Below are 7,065 nucleotides of genomic sequence, written 5' to 3' on the forward strand. Positions count from 1 at the left end.
GACTGTTTCTTCATGTGAAAAACAGAATAAGTTATTTAAAAAAAAAAAAAAAAAAAAGTCAAAGTGTTTTTTGGCCATATGGTGTAGTTTTATTATACTAATTATATACCATAGTATTTATTAATTAATTAATATTTAGAACTATCTTATATTTTTATATTTTCAGTTTATTCCAGGCTTTATTAATTGTATGTGCTTTTGTCATTTTTAGTTCTATGATGAAAGAGTTTTCATTTTCAGATAAACTATCCCTTTAATTTTCAGGGCAGTGTCCTCAGGGCCAGGGGTAGTTTTTTTTTTTTTTTTTTTTTTTGTCCTCCATGACCTTTTCTCAAGTCCTGTCCTCTGTAGAGTTCTGTGTTTAAGTATCCTGTCAGTTTTCTTGGTGCTAGAATGATTCCCAGTAAAATAAAGTAAGCTTAATAGCACCAAGGAGAGTCATTCCACAGTTTGAATTTCATGAAATAAAAAATGGAACATATAAAACTTCTGGCTGAGGAACGCCACAACTGCGCATACACACAACATAGGCTCTGTGTCTGTGTGCATTTAAGCTGTTACTTTTTAGACAGTATATCAAAATATTCCATCTTAACCATTTTGTTACATAATTAAAATAAAACTGGATTTGCCTTAATTTTATTGGCTGATGCATCCAACAAAAATGGATGTACCATCAACCAGAAAGAAGAACAAAAACTTAAAGGGATAGTTCACCCAAAAAGGAAACTTCTGTCATCATTCACTCTCCCTCATGTCATTCCAAATTTGTATGACTTTCTTTGTTTTAAGGAACACAAAAGAAGATACTTTGTAGAATGCTGAAGTCACTGGATATTGAAACCCATTGACTTACATTATACCATTTAGTTATTGTTAACTAAAACTATTAATAAAGGTTTAATTGAAATAAAACTGAACTAAAATAAAATATTAATATTAGATGAAAACGTTGTGTTGGCTACTAACTGAAATAAAATAAGTTGATGTTGAAGTACTAAATTACTAAAACTTAAAAATAAATAAATGCTACATAGATAAACAACCTTATGTTGTTCCAGATGCATGTGACTTTCTTTTATCCGTGAATCACAAAATGATAGAATCACTCACTCACTCAGACCGGGTTTGTGAACCGGATCAACTGATTCATTGAGATTCAACTCAAAAGAACGATTCATGAATTGAATATTGCATCTCTTCTTAAAGTACTCTCAATAAATGACAGAACTTTTATTTTTGGGAGTGAACTATTCCTTTAAAGAAGTTCTAAGAAAAACTGTTCTTCCAGCCTTAAAATGTTAAAGACATTATCAGCCTGAAAAACAATGGAACATGAACTTTATTCAGAAAAACAAAACCTCCCTTTCCATTAGGTCTTTGCAATGGAAACTTGTGGAATGAAAAACAGACTAATTTCACCACTTTGAATGTGTTGTGGCAGAACCACCTTTAATAATACCACATGATTGAGCAGAATGGAAATTGTGTCCAAAAATGTCCATAAAATGAGCCCCCTGCCCATGACAGAGGAGGGTGCATTTGGGCACTTGCGTCTGTTCAGCCATTGGGATTTTTTTCTATTTTTCCTTTCGCTTTCTCTCCCAGTTACTCACTCCTCCAACATCAGCCCTGGATGCCCAGTGAAAGCATGCTAATTAGGGTAAGTTGCACTGCTATGATTTTGACTGGGTCAGTTTTGGGTCAGTAACATCTTAAACCCTCCATCGCCACATTATAAACCTGCATTAGTCAAGGTATTTCACAAAACCATGCAACTAATTGTAGCCTGAAGCACCTTGTTAGAAAGACCATAAAGATACAAAAAAGGAATTACATAACTAAGAAGTTTAACTGAATAGCTGGTAGACATAAATTCAATTTGAACACTGAACAACACAATATATGTTATACTATACCTAACACCATTGTTATTCATACCACTCAATACAACTTTAGTTGTTCAAATGTACATCATTAGCACCTTAAACTAAATAAAATATAACTCAATAGTTGTCCTCAAACAATGCTGGACCTGAAAGATGCCTGTTTTAAATTAAGTCAGGACATTTGGCCATTAAGTTACAAGATTTTTGCATTTCATAATTTGAAAGAAAAATAAAAGTGTTCAAACTTGTTAAAACTCAGTGGCGCTAATTACATTCTTAAAAGCCCATCATATAAAACTATACCAAAGACCTATAAAACAGTGTGATTCAAGGAATGTGTTTTTATTATCAAAACCTACCGAATAATTAAGACCAAAATTGGTGGAAACTAATGGCCACAAGACTGGCCTCGCTAGGACTGACTGAAGTGACGGGATGCTGATCGATTGTGATGGCAAAAGGAAACACATGCGTGCCGTGTGTCAGGTACAAGAGGCCCGTAAAAAAGCCCCTGCCGGAGTGCTGGGGTGGAGAATGGCGACTTTTGGCTGTTTATGGCGAGTGATAATAGCCCCTTCATAAAACAAACCCTGTGCTAATTATGCTGGTGGTCGCTCAACAGCAAATCAGCAGTAGCTCTAATGAGTTACACTATGTCAATCCAGTAGATGTGGATCTGGGACATGTTACAAATTGTAATATAGAGCAAAGAATAACAACATAAAAATGCTTCATGACGAGTAAATCTTTTTTGGTCCCTTTAAACAGTAACATTATCAAGTTCATTTTATGTGCCGCATGTTATTTTATATCAGAATATTGAGACTTGATTTATGATTATTTATATTTATATACTGTCGGAAAAAAAAGCAAACATTTTAGCTTGTCACTGGGGCAGTAATCGAAAAAGTACACCCTTTTTAACCTTGTATATTCCTAAAGGGTGAATATGAGTATAGGGATATATCACCTCAAAATGAAAAATCTGTCATCATTTACTATAAATGCGTTTCAGATCTGCAAAACACTAGAAAATATTAAGGTATGCCTAAAAGTACAGTTTTGAACATTCTTGTGAGCATTTTCTCAAAGTGCAGATCTTCCTCTCTGCAGATTCTGCTGGAGAGAAACCAGCTCTGATGATCTAACAGCATAATCTGGAAGAAGGGGCACTCTTTAAGCACGACCCGGAGATGAGCAATTTCCATTATAGATGACTCATGTTTGTCTTATATTTAAACTTACTGGAATTTTGTAATGGCCAACAGGTGGAAAAGAAAGAATGTGAGAATAAGGGAGAGAGAAATACATCTCTCTGTGGGGGAGAGCTATCCTCCAAATTACACTGAGAAAAGAAAGATCGTCCTACAAGAAGAGTCAGTTTTGTTTCACTCAATGTTAATGGATTCTAACAGTTCATGAGTTGTCTTGTTTAAAAATAACATCTGATTATTCCTCTTTAGATATCAACTTTTCAATTGGAAGCAAGCCATTCTGCAATATTCAAAGCATTAAATGACTTTTCATAGAGAAGTAGCCCACCAATGCAGGAGCTAAAAAGACTCCCCACAGAATGACACCTCTTCCTCCATTCTTCACTGTGGTAAAGATGCATATATTTCTTTCAGCAGATTTTCGAAGACAGGACTTTGGAGCATCACCATGTGACTCGTGTTTCACTGCGATTCATCACTCCACACACAACTTCCCATATTCTGCCAAACAAATTTCAACATTCTGTCTTTGATATTTTTCTGAGATAGCAATGGCTTTTTAAGTAGTGCATTTGCTTAAATTTTTCTAATTTTCTGATCAATAATTTGTGGTTAAGTCAATTAAAAGCTTAGTGCTTAGCCATTCCTTGACCCATTTCTTTACCCAAGAGTGCGAATATATAGTTTTGTTTAAATATAATTTTTATTTTATTTAGTATTGTCCTTCGGATGTAACAGAAGATATACTTGCCTGTTTTTCGGAAGACAAATTAAATACAATTTACCTTGATCTTCAAATTCAAAAAGTTTTTACCCCCCAGCTCTTAATGCATTGTGTATGATCCCTTTTATTTTGTATATATATATATACATACCTCCTTGGTTTAAAGTTCAGTGTCATATCGGTTGACAAATAAGAGCCAGGACAACATAAACTTGCAGATTCTTACTGTTATTTTGGACAAAGGCTCAGAAAGTTTATAGTGCAGGTGGTTCTCTCGTTTTATCAAAGACACAAATTAAACGTGCTTGCCAGACTTCTCTCGTTTCTGGTTTACTCATTTCAACTTCACCAACAATACAGTTCAGACATCACATATAGCCTTAATATGAAAGCCGTTCCTTATTTGGTTAGACGATCTGTTTTTCGATCCCTTATCCTGACAAGTGCTTGGAACTCAGGACACTGCAGATAAAAGCCTGACTGGCCATAAAGACTTATTTATACTTTTTAGCATCAATAAAGTAATCATCCTCCAACTATTTAATCTACTAGATTTTAATGCGGCTGTGAGGAGAAAGAGATTTATGAGAGCTGCGAGGTGTTTCGTGAGAACGGAAAAACACAGCCTTAACAGCGACCTGGCACGCCGCTCGTCCAAACCCTTGACTAAAGTCCTCTCTCTCTTCACTTTTACTGTGCACACAAAGCCCCAACTGGAATATTAGTCTATCCATCCATGATTCGCTCCTCCCAGGCGTCCTCTTACTGCCACGGTCGCTCGTTCTGAGTTGTAAAAGGCAGGCCTGTAAATATTAATGTCAACGGTTACAACTACAACAACACGAGAGCTTTTACAGCAATGGAATAAAATACTGATACACCATCCTGCCCTGTGTTTCACAATGCAAAAACATACACAAAACACAAAACTCCCTTGATATGAAGACATGTTTTTGTTCATCACTGTTGCACATAACCCCTGTACTATTTACACTGTTTTCTGCATCGTTACACAACCAGTAAAATCTTGCAAGAGAGATTAATATAGAATGCATGTATTTAATTAAATGAGTTTAAAGTTAGTTATTTAGAAATGTTGAATTGCCTTACATTTGCATGTGCTTCAGGTTGCTGACCCTTAGTATAGACAAAAGTTGTGTAGAGTTATTGGTGAGCTCAAGTATGGCATACTATATGGCAATGTATTTTGTTATGGTAGCACATGACGTACTGAGAACATGCATGCTTTGGGTGGCAGTACGCAAAGGTTTCTAAGTTGTGTCTGTGGCAAGCTGCAGTTTGCCCTTGTGGGAGCTTGTATTTCATACACTGTTTGAAGAACTTTAGAGTGAAAACAAATCAACAAACACCACAGCCCTACTGAACGACCACAAACACACACATTCTCTTTGCTACCGCTCACCAACACCCCGCACAATGCTGTCTCAGAGCTCCCATTGAGAACTGTCATCAGTCGGAAGCTCTGGTGATGACATTTGCTCGGCGCAGAGAGAAAACGCACTGTTCCCCAGAGAAAGATGATAGAGAGAGAGAGAGAGAGAGAGAGAGAGAGAGAGGTTGAGAAAGTGAAAGATGCGGAGTGAGGAGAGGGTGAAAAGCAAGGGAACCAGAGAAGTGGATAGAATGGATAATGAAGGAGAAATCAAAAGGGGACAAATAGGGATCAGCTGCTTTTCCCTGCTCTGTGTTCAAAGGCCAGGCCCTGGCCCAGTATCCCAGGGTCATGCCTCATTGGAACACAAACATCCTGCCTGGCCCATGTGGCTTTTTATCTGCCCTCCCCTCCACTAGTGCAACCTGTAACCATATCCTACCTGCAGCGTATCCCTTACAGGCATTCATCAACATCAACCATTAAGGCCTGTTCTGGGCACAGAAAAAACTTAAGATGAATTTTGAGGTATCGGGGAAAAATATGACATTATAGTTTTCGATGAGAATAGTAAAGAATTGAATGATTGTTTTTTTTTAACAGTTACAGTACTTTAAAAGTGCCCCTATTGTGTTTTTTCGAATATTACCTTTCATGCAGCATGTAATATCGCTGTATGTGAATGTAAAATCTTTGCAAAGTTTTAAAGATCAAAGTGCACGATAAAAAGACATTGTCTCATAAAAGAAAAAAATCTATTCTAAATTGCCAAAACGAGTCATCAGCAATTCTCACTTCCTGTTACATAACAATGTAACAAATTTGCATAATGCCAGCCTATGGTTTTCATTGGCTGCCCAAGAACAATGTCTACTTTGACCCTCAAACAGTAGTTATAGCTGAGGCCTAGAAGAGTTCGGTTCATGTTGTGGAAATGTCGAGAAGACTGTTTTCCACACTATCATTCATATCATTGTGCATCAAGCACTGAGGAAGCCTCCAGAGCTTTCAAATTCAGATATGGTAATACAGTGTTCGACCAATCACAACAGACTGGGCCATCTGACCAATCAGAGCAGAGAAGGCTTGCGGGAAGGAGGGGTTTAGAGAGACTGAATCTTCGAAAAAAACGTTTTCCGACTCTGTGAGAAATGAGGTGATGTGCAATGTATATTATGAGAAAACTAAAGTGTTTTCTGACCTTGGATGCATAAATCTCCAAAACAAAATTAGGAACCTTTACAATAGAAAAATAGGGGCAGTTTAAGGAAATGCAATTCCATTTCCAACTGATGAGCTATAATTTTAATAAGAAATATATACAGTATAAAGGTATGCGCTTATGTTTACCAAGGCTGCATTTATTTAATCCAAAATATAATAAAACAGCAATGATATGAAATAATATTACAATTTAAAATAAAAAATATTGTTATACATTTTAAAATGTGTCATGTTTTTCCTGTGACAAATCGCAGTCAGTCAATCAAATCGTACAAATCAAACTGTACGACATGGATCTAAACTTGGGTATGACATGTTGTAGACTACGATGATATTGAATCGTAGGCTATGACACAAGTTAGTATAGAAGAATAAACCTCATCTGCATGCGCTAGTGGTAAACAAATAGAGCAAGATGAACCGCACTTCTGCAATTGTAAAGGTTTTGATTAAAAAACTGCATGCGATTAGATCCTGCCTTTATTTTCCAGTTTTCTTGCAACCCTTTGCTGACAGTTATTCATTCCTGTGATAGCAAAGCTAAATTTTTAGCAGCCACTATAATAGTCTTCAGTGTTGATTTGGTGCTCAAGAAAAATGTATTATTATGAATGTTGACAA

Source organism: Abramis brama (assembly GCF_963993115.1).
Source record: "Abramis brama genome assembly, chromosome: 17".
Lineage (NCBI taxonomy): Eukaryota > Metazoa > Chordata > Actinopteri > Cypriniformes > Leuciscidae > Abramis > Abramis brama.